Consider the following 12503-nt stretch of genomic DNA (forward strand, 5'->3'; position numbering starts at 1 on the left):
CTAGTTCTAGACTCTCCAGCCATGGGTAATATCTTCTCAGCATCTATTCAATTAAGCCTTCTCAGAATCTTATATGTTTCAATGAGATCACCTTTCATTTTCAAAAGTCCAGAGAGTATAGGCCCATTCTACTCAATCTCTCCTCATAAGACAACCCGCTCATCCCAGGAATCAATCCAGAGAATGTTTGTTGCACCGGCTCTAAGGCAGGTATATCCTTCTGTCGAAAACTTAATTACCTATTATACACAATGCATTAACTTGGTCAAATATCCATCATGCTTTTCTCTTTGTTTTTGGTCAAGTAACTGTTCATGTATTTCTACATTAATGTGGTCTTTATAGTTTTCCACATTTATAGTTTTCCACACTTCCATACGTAAGGAGTCCAATACTGCACACATTACTCCAAATGCGGTCTCACAAGCCCTGTATAATTACAGCAAGAGTTTCTTACTCTCGTACTCCTACAGCCTTGCAATAAAGGCAAACATACCATTTGCCTTCCTAATTGCTTGCTGTACCTGCATGTTAACTTTATGTGTTTCGTGCACAAGGACACCCAAATCCTTTTGAGCACTAAAATGTAATAATTTTTCACCATTTGAAAAATATTCTGTTTTGCTATTCTTCCTACCAAAGTGAATAACCACATATTTCCCCACATTATACTCCATCTGCCAGCTTCTTGCCCACTAACTTAACCTGTCTAATATCCCTTTGCAGACTCTTTGAATCTTCCTCACAGCTTACTTTCCCACCTAGCTTCGTATCGTCAGCAAACTTTGTTATATTACACTCGGTTCTTTCATCCAAGTCATTGATATAGATTGCAATTAGCTGAGGCCCAAAAAACAATCCTTGCAGCACCCCACGAGTTAGAGCCTGTCTGAAAATGACCGTTTATCTCTACTCACTGCTTTCTCCCCGTTAGCAAATCCTCCATCCATGCTAATTTATTAGCCCCAACCACGTAAGCCCTTATCTTGTGTAAAAACCTTTAATGTGGCACGTTATCGAATGCTTTTTGAATACCCAAATATACTACATCTACTGGATCCCCTTTATTCTACCCTGCTAGTTACTTTCTCAAAAATCTCTGATAGATTTGTCAAACACGGTTTCGTTTTCATAAAACGATTTTGATTTTGCCTGATCATATTATGATTTTCTAAATGTCTCAGTGAGGAAAGCCTCATCCGGGTCTAAGGAGGTCAGGAGTAGAACGTGATCCGGGTCCCAGGGGTAGAGGAGGAGGAAGTGATCCAGGATGGAAGGCGTTCAGGAAAGATAGGGAGGGAAAGAAAGAAGGGGAGTGGCAGTATAGTTTAAGGAGAATATTGCAGTGCTTGAGAGAGAGGATGTCCTGGAGGAGTCAAGGACAGAATCTATTTGGTTAGGGTTAAGAAATAAAAGAGGTGCCATTACACTACTGGATGTATTCTCTTGGCCACCAACTGGTGGGAATGATTTTGAGGAGCAAATTTGCAGGGAAATTACAGAGGGGTGCTGAAGCTATAGAGAAGTGATAACTGGGGACTTCAACTATCCTAATATAGACTGGGATAACAATAATAATATAAGGGGCACAGAGGGGAAGGCATTTTTGTAATGTGCTCAGGATAACTTTCGGAACCAGTACGTTTGCGGCCCAACGAGGCAGGAGGCATTGCTGGACTTGGTTCTAGGGAAAGAGATAAGCCAAGTGGAGCAAATTTCAGTGGGGGAGCATTTAGCGAGCAGCGATCATAGTATCATAAGGTTTAGAACAGCTCCGGAAATGGACACGGACCACTCTAAATAAAAGTATTCAATTGGAGGAGGGCCAATTTCAATGGGATCAGATCAGCGCTGGCCCGGGTAAATTGGAATCAATGATTGACAGGCAAAACAGTAATTGAACAGTGGGCGGCCTTTAAGGAGCAGATGGTTCGGGTATAGTTCAGGCACATTCCCACGAGGTGGAAAGGTAGGGCAACTAATGCCAGAGCTCCATGGATGACACAAGAGATAGAGAGTAAGATGAAATGGCAACAAGGGGCGTATGACAAATGTCAGGTTGATAACATAAGTGAGAACCAGGCAGAATATAAAAAGTTCTGAGGGGAAGTGAAAAAGGAAATATGAGGGGCAAAGATAGAATAGGATAATAGACGGGCAGCCAACATAAAAGGGAATCCAAAAGTCTTCTACAGGCATGTAAACAGTAAACGGATAGTAAGAGGAGGGGTGGGGCCGATTAGGGCCAATAAAGGAGATCAACTCATTGAGGCAGAGGGAATGGCTGAGATACTAAAGGAGTACTTTGCATGTGTCTTTACCCAGGAAGAAGATGCTGCCAGAGTCTCAGTAAAGAAAGATATAGTTGTGATACTGGATAGGCTAAACATTAATAAAGAAGAGGTACTTGAAAGGCTAGCTGTACTTAAAGTAGATAAGTCACCCGGTCCGGATGGGGTGCGTCCTACGTTGCTGAGGGAAGTCAGGGTGGAAATTGCGGAGGTACTGGCCATAATCTTCCAAACATCCTGAGATGCGGGGGTGGTGCCAAAGGACTAGAGAATTGCAAATGTTACACCCTTGTTCAAAAAAGGGTGTATGGATAAACTCAGCAACTGCAGGCCAGTCAGTTTAACCTCATTGGTGGGCAAATTTTTAGAAATGATAATCCGGGACAGAATTAAAAGTCACTTGGACGAGTGTGGATTGATTTGGGAAAGCCAGCACGGGTTTGTTAAAGCCAAACGTGTTTAACTAACCTGATAGAGTTATTTGATGAGGTAACAGAGAGGGTGGATTAGGGCAATGCAGTTGTACATAAGGTGCATATGGATTTTCAAAAGGCGTCTGATAAATTCCCTCACGGTAGGCTTATCATCAAGATTACGGCCCATGGAACAAAGGGTGCAGTCGCAACATAGATACAGAATTGGCTAAGGGACAGGAAACAGAGAGTAGTGGGGAACGGTTGTTTTCGGACTGGAGGGAGGTGTACTGTGGTGTTCTCCTGGGGTCATTGCTGGAACAACTGCTTTTCTTTATATAAATTGATGACTTGGACTTGGGTGCACAGGGCACAAATTCAAAATTTGCAGATGTCACAAAACTTGGAAGGGTGGTAAACAGTAAAGAGTATAGTGATAGACTTCAAAAGGATATAGAAAGTCTGGTGGCATGGGTGGTCATGTGGCAGATGAAAATTAACCACACTGTGGGATCACTGGGAAGCTGTGAGCTAAGTGGGACATGGTGGACACTTTGTTCAAGGTGGCCGCCTTAATGGCCGCCATTTTTTTCAGGTTCATTGCATTACAGGAGAAATTTCTTCACCCATTCTATGTAATTATATGTATAAAATCTATATAATATAAATGTTATTTTATATACATAAGTTGTTGTATATCAAGACTGTCCCTCAATCTTTTACACAGCTGCAGTTTGGACACTGAGATCACTGGGTGCACTGTGGAATCACTGGCTGCGCTGTGGAATCAGTGGGTGCACTGTGGATCACTGGGCACCGTGGATCATTGGTGCACTATCACTGGGTGCACTGTTGGATCACTGGGTGCACTGGGATCACTGGGATACTGTGGATCACTGGGTCACTCTGGGATCACGGTGGGATCTTTGGGTGCACTGCCCATTATTGGGGCACTAACATTGGGTGCACGTAGGACCACAGGTCATTTTGCGATCACTGTGGGATCACTGGGTGCACTGTGGATCACTGGGACACTGTGGATCATTGGTGCACTATCACGGGGTGCACTGTTGGATCACTGAGTCACTCTGCGATCACTGTGGGATCATTGGGTGCACTGTGGATCATTGGGACATTGTGATCATTGGGTGCTCTGTGGAATCACTGGGTGCACTGTAGTGTAACTGGGTAACTCTGCGATCACTGTAGGATCAGTGGGTGCACTGTGGATCACTGGGACACTGTGGATCACTGCGGCACTATCACTGGGTGCACTGTGGCATCACTGGGCCACTGCGATCAATGTGGGATAACTGGTTGCACGGTCGGATCACTTGATCACGGTGGGATCACTGTGCATTCCATGTAATTCGATGTAGTATACAAATTTATATAATGTTGTTGTTGTAGTAAAACAGGGAATCCCGGAGAAACCTCTTTACCCAGATGGGCCGAATGGCCTCTTTCTGTGCCATGCTGCATTGTATGCTATATATATACTATATAGCATACAATTTCGCATGGCACAGAAAGAGGCCATTCGGCCCAACTGCTATTTCTATTTTACAACAACATCTTCTTGTATGCATTATATATATATATATACAAGAAGATGTTGTTGTAAAATAGAAACAGCAGTTGGGCCGAATGGCCTCTGATCTATACTGTGCTATACTGTACATTCAATGTAAAATATATATAACTACATAATGATATTATATATTATATTGTATTACATATTCAAGAATTTGTTGTTGTTGTCAAATAAGGAATTCAGCGGAAAATCTTTACCCACAAAGACCTAATGACCTTTTTCTGTGACGTGCTGCATTCTATGTAATATTTATACAAATATATATGATATTGTATTATACATACAAGAAGTAGTTGTAAGATAGAAATAGAAGTCGGGCCGAATGAACTCTGTGCTGTCGATACTACATATATGTCAATATATTATTAGATTATACACTGTATTATATTTTCTACTACAGAAGTTCTTGTCAAATAAGAAATTCAGGGAAACTTCTTTACCCTGATGGGCTGAATGGCCTGTTTCTGTGCCGTGCTGTATTCTCTGCAATATATATAAAGATATGTACTGGATTAAATTCGATAAACCCCCGAATCCGGGCGCGGGGGTCGTTTAACCCCCACGTGATTAACCTGAACCCGGTGGTTGAGATGCAGACAGTCCGTGAGATTGGTGCTGCCTGGTGATTGACCTGATTCCTGCGAGCGGTCAGGCCTGGCTGCGCTGTTCAGCAGCTTCTCACCAACAGAGGGGGCCCAGATATTGCGTGAGTCGTTAGCACTTCTTAAAGGCAGGTTGCAGCTCTTCAAGGCAGGTTGCACATCGCAAAGTCAAACATTTGATTCAGATACAAACCTTCGGGGTCATTTGTTCTTGTGCAGTTTTGATTGGCAGCTTCTTCTGAATTAAACAGACCATTGCTGAAAATGACTGGCTCCCAGTCACTGGTTTGAAGGCATTTATCAGCCTGTCTTTTTCAAACTGGTGAGTCTGTTTGGAATCGCTGAGAATGTTAATCAAGTCGACAGCTTCCATAGTCTGTGAGAAAAAGACAACAAAAAACCAGGATGTTATAAAGTTCGGTCACAGTTTCGTATAGTATTTGTAAATTATTTATTATTTTATTTTCCAATAAGGATCTGGATGAGCTTTACAGTAAAGCTGTTGCCTTACTGCTCCTATTTGTTTATTCTCTTACTGTTTCATCAATTTGTTTGGCAGATAAAGTCTAAAACAAGGTCTAGTGTTGTGTGAATCTGTCACCCCCTGAAGAGCAGGCACTATTCGGCACTGGATAGAACGAGTGGGCTGAGATAATCTGAAGGGGTTTCCCTGTTCATTACCCGTAGCCCTTGAAATGTTACATTGATATCAGGACAAGCGGAAACACTGAGACATTGGGAGTGAAGTCTCACGTAACAGAGCAGCTGCTTTTTCAAGCTTGGAAATTCAGCTGATTTTAAATAAGAAAAAATTGACTTCATTCAATTTGGCAAAAAAGCAACTATCTCTGAACTGTCACCAGTATATGAAAACCACCGACATTTTACTGATCGGCGAATAATGATCTTGTTCAAACTGTACAAAATAAAATTCAATTGTAATCTTTTTAAAATAACAATCTGATATATAGCATTCTCCAACCAAAATAAAGCACCAAGCATTCCCAGGACATTGAGAGATTATGTGAGTGGGTAAAACTGTGGTAAATGGAGTTCAATGTGAGGAAATGTGAGGTCATCCACTTCGGATCTAAGAAAGAATAATCAGAGAGTTTTCGAAATGGTGAGGAGCTCGGAACTGTGGAGGAGCAGAGAGATTTAGGGGTCCAAGTACAGAAATCATTAAAAGCTAGTGGACAGTTACAAAAATAATTAAAAAGGCTAATAGAATGTCGGCCTTCATTTCAAGAGGGCTGGAATATAAAGGGGTGGAAGTTATGTTCCAGCTGTGCAGAGCTCTGGTTAGAGCCCATCTGGAGGACTGCATTCAGTTCTGGGCACTGCACCTCAGGAAGGATATATTGGCCTTGGAAGGGCTGCAGCGCAGATTCACCAGAATGATATCGGTGCTAAAAGTGTTAAATTATGAGGACAGGTTGCATCGACTCGGCTTGTATTCCCCTGAATATAGGAGATTAAGGGGTGACCTAATTGAGGTGTTTGAGATGATTAAAGGAGTTGATAGGGTCGATAAAGTGAAACTACTTCGCCTGGTGGCGAATCCAGAACAAAGGGGCATCACCTTAAAATTAGAGCTTGGCTGTTCAGGGTGATGTCAGGAAACACTTCTTCACACAAATGGGTAGTGGAAATCTGGAACTCTCTCCCACAAAAGTCTGTTGAGGCGGGGGGCCAATACGAAATTACAAAACGGAGATTGATAGATTTTTGTTCGGCAAGGGTATTAAGTGTTCTGGAACCAAGGCGGGTAGATGGAGTTAAGATACAGATCATCCATGATCTAAATGAGTGGCGGAACAGGCTCAAGGAGCTGATTGACCTCCTATTGCTCCAATTTAAAAGGCTCGAGGGGCTGAATGGCCTCCACCTGTTGCTATGTAACAGGCTCGAGGGGACGAATGGCCTCGTTCTGTTCCTGTGTCATGGGCTCGAGGAGCTGAATGGACTTCAGTTCCCATATAACAGGCTCGAGGGGCTGAATGGCCTCCTCCTTTGGCTATCTGACAAGCTTGAAGGGTTGAGTGGCCTCAATTCCTGTGTAACAGGCTCGAGGGGTTGAATGGCTCCTCCTGTTTCTATGTAACAGGCTTGAGCGGCTGATTGGCCTCCAGTTCCATTGTAACTGCCTCGAAGGGCTGAATGGCCGCCTCCTGTTTCTGTGTAACAGAATTGAGTGGATGAATGGCCTCCAGTACATACCTATCAGGCTCGAGCGGCTGAATGGCCTCTTCCTTTTCAAGCGTAATAGGGTCGAGTGGCTGAATGGCTTTTAGTTCCTGTATAACAGACTTATGGGGCTGAATGGCCTCCTCCTGATACTATCTAACAGGCTTGTGGGGCTGATTGGCCTCCTTTTCCTGAGTATCAGGCTCGAGAATTTGAATGTCCACCTCTTGTTGCTATCCGATAGGCTTGAGGTGTAGATTGGCCTCCTGTTCGTGTGTAACAGGCTCGAAGGGCTAAATGGCCTCGTCCTGTTCCAGTGTCATGGGCTTGAGTGGCTACATGACCTCCAGTTCCTGTATAACATGCTCCAAGGGCTGAAAAGCCTCATGCTGTTCCAATCTAATAGGCTTGAGGGGCTCAATGGCCTCCTGCTGTTCCTGTCAAACAGACTTGAGGTGCTTGCCGCCATTTCATCCAAGATGGCTGCCTTACTTGATGCCATTTTGTCCAAGATAGCCGTCGTACTTGCGGCCATTTTGTCGAAGATGGACGCCATACATGCCGCCATACATGCCGCCATTTTGACTTAGATTGCCGCCACACTTGCCGCCATTTTGTCCAAGATGGCCGCCGTACTAACAACCGTTTTCTCCATGATGGCCCTCGTACCTGCCGCCATTTTGTCAAAGATGGATGCCGTACGTGCCACCATGCTCTCAGTGTGTTAATATATATATATAAACATATGATACATAACTTATAAATGCTAGTTGTTGTATTATTAGTAGTTGTTGTGGTCTCGATATAAAGAATGCCACTCAGGTATCACTCTGGGGTCACTGGGAGCATTCTGGGATCACTAACGCACTCTGGGATCAATCTGCGGAGCCTGGGTGCAGTCTGGGTTCACTGGGTGCACTCTGGGATCACTGTGGTATCACTGTCGACAATCTGCAGTGTAATTTCCGCCATTTTGTCCAAGCTGCGTGCGCACTTGCCGCCATTTTGTCCAAGGTGGCGGTTGTACTTGCTGCTATTTTGTCAAAGATGTCCACCATACTTGCAGCAATTTTTACCAAGATGGCAGCCGAAAATTCGGCCGCTTTGTCCAAGACTGCTGGACTCGCCGCCATTTTGTCCCAGTGAGCCGCCGTACTTTCCGCCACTGTGGGATCACTGTGGGGTGACTGGGTGCATTCTGGGATCATTCTGATGTCCATGGGTTCACTCTGGGATACTGCGAGCACTCTGGGATCTCTTTTGGATGACTGGGTGCACTCGGGGTTCTCTAGGTGCACTCTGGGATCACTCCGTGATGACTAGGTGTACTGTGGAGTAAATGTGGGTTCACGGAGACGTTCTGGGGTCACTCTCATGTTACTGTCGACTCTCTGCGTGGTAATTTCCGTCATTTTTTCCAAGATGGTATTTGCCGACATTTTGCCCAGGACGTCTGCCGTACTTGCCAACATGTTGTTCAAGATGACCGCTGTACTTGCCGACATCTTGTCATAGATGGTTGCTGTACTATACGGCCAATTTGTCCAACATGGCCGCCATGGTTGCGGCAATTTTGTCGAAGAGGGCCGTCGTCCTTGCCGCCATTTAGTCCAAAGTGGCCTCAATACTTGCCGCCATTTGGGACAAGATGGCCGACATTTTTTGACAATTTTGTCCAAGAAGGCCACCGAACTTGCCGCCATTTTACCCCAGAGGGCCGCCGTACTTGCAGCAACTCTGGGGTGACTGGGTGCATTCTGGAATTTCTGGATGCACTCTGTGATCACTTTGGGTTGACTGGGTGCCCTGTGCGATCACTGGGTGTGACTCTTGTTTAACTCTGGGGTCACTGGGATATTCTGGGGTCAGTGTGGGATCACTGCTGTCACTCTGCGCGGTACTTGGCACCATTTCGACCAAGATGGCAGCCGTCGTCGCCGCCATTTTGTCGAAGATTTTTGCCGCACTTGCGACAATATTGTCAAAGATGGCCGCCATACTTACGGCCATATTATCCAAGAAGGACTCCGTACTTGCTGCATTTTATCCAACATGGCTGCCGTACATACCGCCGTTTTGACAAGATGGCCACCGTGCTTGCAGCCATATTGTCCATGTTTGCCGCTGTAATTGACGCCATCTTGTCTAAGATGGCTGCCGTACTTGCCGCCATGCCGGCCGTGTGTAATACTCTGGGATCACACTGGGGTGACTGGGTTTAGTTTGCGATCTCCAGCTGCACACTGGTATCCGTCTATGGTGACTGGGTGCGTTCTGGCATACCTGGGTGCACTCTCGATCAGCCTGGAGAGACTGTGTTTAATTTGGGATCACTGGGTACCCCCTGGGATCACTGGGTGCGACTCTGGGTTAACTCTAGGGTCACTTGGATATTGTAGGGCCACTGTTGGATCACTGGGACACTCTGCGCGGTACGTTCCGACATTTTGTCCAAGATGGCCGCGGTGCTTGCCGCCATTTTATCCAAGATGGCTGCCGTGCTTGCCGCCATTTTGTCCACGATGGCATCACTACTTGCTGCCATTTTGTCCAAGATGATCGCTGTACTTCACGCCATCTTGTCCAAGATTGCTGCGGTAATTGCTTTCATGCTGTCCGGGAATAATACTCTGGGTTCACTATGGGGTGACTGGATGCGCTCTGTGATCGCTGGGTGCACTCTGGGATCACTCTGCGTTAACTGCTTTTACTCTGGGATCTCCGGGCGCGCACTGGTATCACTCTAGTTAGACTGGTTGCATTCTGGGATCACTGGGTGCACTCTGGAATCATTCTGGAGAGACAGGGTGCACCCTAATCCCCGGGGTGCACTCTGGGGTCACTGTGGTGTGACTGGTTGCACTCTGGGTTCACTGGGTGCGCTCTGGGATCATAGTGTGCGACTCTGGGTTAACTCTGGGGTCACTGGGACATTGTGGGGTCACTGTGGGAGCAATGGGGTCACTCTGCGCGATAATTGCCTCCATTTCAACCAAGATGGTTGACGTACCTCCATTTTGTCCAAGATGGCTGCCGTATTTACAGCATTTCTGTCTAAGATGGCCGACGTATTTGCGGACGTTTTCTTCCAGAAGGCCGCCGCACTTGCCGCCATTTTGTCCAAGATTGTCGCTGTGTTTGACGCATTCATGTCCAAGATGGCTGCCGTACTTGCCGCCATGCTGGCCGTGGGTAAATACTCTGGGGTGACAGGGTGAACTCTGTGATCCATGGGTGCACTCCGGGTTACTCTGGGTTGACTGGGTGCACTCTCGGATCAGTGGGTGCCCTCTGGAATCCCTTGGCGCACTCTAGTATCACTCTTTGGATGACTGGGTGCATTCTGGGATCTCAGGGTGCAATCTCGGATCACTCAGAAGTGACTGGATGCACTCTGGGGTCACTGTGTTCATTAGGACATTCTGGGGTTACTGTGGGATCACTCGGGACAATCTGCACGGTATTTCCGCCATTTTGTGCGAGATGCCTGTGTTCTTGCCGCCAATTTATCCAAGACGGCGGCCGTTCTTGCTGCCATTTTGTCCAAGATGGTCGCCGTGCTTGCCGCCATTGTGGCCGTCGTGTAAATACAAGTTGTTGTTGTAGGAGTAGTTGTTGTGGTGGTGGTCTAAAAATAAAGACTGTCATTTGGCATCGCTCTGAGGTGACTGGGTGCACTCCGGTGTCATTGTAGGGTCACTGGGACATTCTGTGGTCACCGTAGGATCACTGGGGACACTCTGCGCGGCACTTGCCGACATTTGGTCCAAGATGGCTGCCAAACTTGCCGTCATATTGTTCAAGATGGCCGCCGTGCTTGCGGCCATGTTGATCAAGATAGCCGCCAGACTTGCCGCCATTTTGTCCAAGTTGGCTGCCGTTCTTGCCGCCATTTTGTCCAAGATGCCGCCATGCTCGCCGTGTGTAAATACATATATATATATAAATAGTCTATATCTATAATAAATAGAAGCTGCTGTTGTTGTAGCAGTAGTTATGGCGGTGGTCTAAATATAAAGACTGCCACTCTGGGATTCTTAGTTGCACTCTTAATCACTCTGGAGTGACTGGGTGCACTTCGGGATCCCTGGGTGCATTCCAGCATCACTCTGGGGTGACTGGCTGCACTCTGAGTGCCCTGGGTGCAGTCTGGGTTCACTCTGGGGTGACTGGCTGTTCCCTGGAGCGACTGGGTGCACGCTGGCATCCTGGAGGGTAACTCTGGGTTGACTGGGTGCATTCTGGGATCACTGGATGCACTCTGGAATCACTCTGGTGTGAAAGGGTGCACTCTGGGGTCATTGCGTGATCACTGAGCACTCTGTGTGCAATTGTTGCCGCCATTTTGTACAAGATGGCCGCCGTACCGACCGCCACTTCGTCCAAAATGCCGCCATTTTGGCCGTATGTAAATCTATATATATTATAAATACAAGTTGTTGCTGTTGTAGTTGTTGTTGTGGTGGTGGTCTAAATATAAACACTGCCACTCTGCGATCCCTCCGGGATGATTGGGTACACTGTGGGATCCCTGGGTGCAATCTGGAGAACACTGGGGTGATTGGGTTCACTCCGCAGATACTGTGATATCACTGGGGACACTCTGCGTGATACTTGCCCATATTTTGTCCAAGATGGCCGCCGTACTTGCCGCAATTTTGTGCAAGATGACCACCGGACTTGCCGCCATTTTGTCCAAGATTGCTGCCGTGCAGGCCATGAGTAAATACATATATATATATATATGTATATATTGTGAATAGAAGTTATTGTTGTTGTAGTAGCAGTTATTGTGGTGGTGGCCAAAATATAAAGAGTGCCAATCTGGATTACTCTGGGGTGCCCATTGCATCCTTGAGAGGGGACCGGCCGAGGCCTCCTCCCGCAAAGGGAACAGACCGAGGCCTCCCCCAGAAGGGACCGACCGAGGCCTCCTCCACAGGCTGCAAACAAACAGGGCCCACGTGAGTTCGGTCTGTTTATTGCCCTGAGGTTTAATTTCCTCTCTGGGCCCTGGTTTTGAGGCCTCGGTTTAACATGTTCCTGTTCGATTGTGACCGTTGTGATTTAACCAGGTTAAAGCCTGGGGTTAAAGTAGCCCGGCCTGCAATGTTATACAAACACGTTAACCCAGTGTGAGACAAACAGGGGCCGAGAGGAGATTAACGTCGGGAACGTGAACCCCTGAACGGGCTTCGAGGGTTTGTTATAATTTCAAAATGATGCTTGTGTTTCGGGGAGATGGGACAACTTTGAGGGGAAGGAGCGGCCATTTGAGCTGTTTTGATGGAGTAAACAAGGAGAAACTGTTTCTAGTGGCAGGGGGTCGGTAACCAGAGGAGACAGATTCAAAATAATTGTCAAAAATGCCAGAGGTGACATGAGGAAGGATTATTTTTACGCAGCGAGTTGTTAT

This window comes from Heptranchias perlo, unplaced genomic scaffold (assembly GCF_035084215.1).
Source record: "Heptranchias perlo isolate sHepPer1 unplaced genomic scaffold, sHepPer1.hap1 HAP1_SCAFFOLD_52, whole genome shotgun sequence".
NCBI lineage: Eukaryota > Metazoa > Chordata > Chondrichthyes > Hexanchiformes > Hexanchidae > Heptranchias > Heptranchias perlo.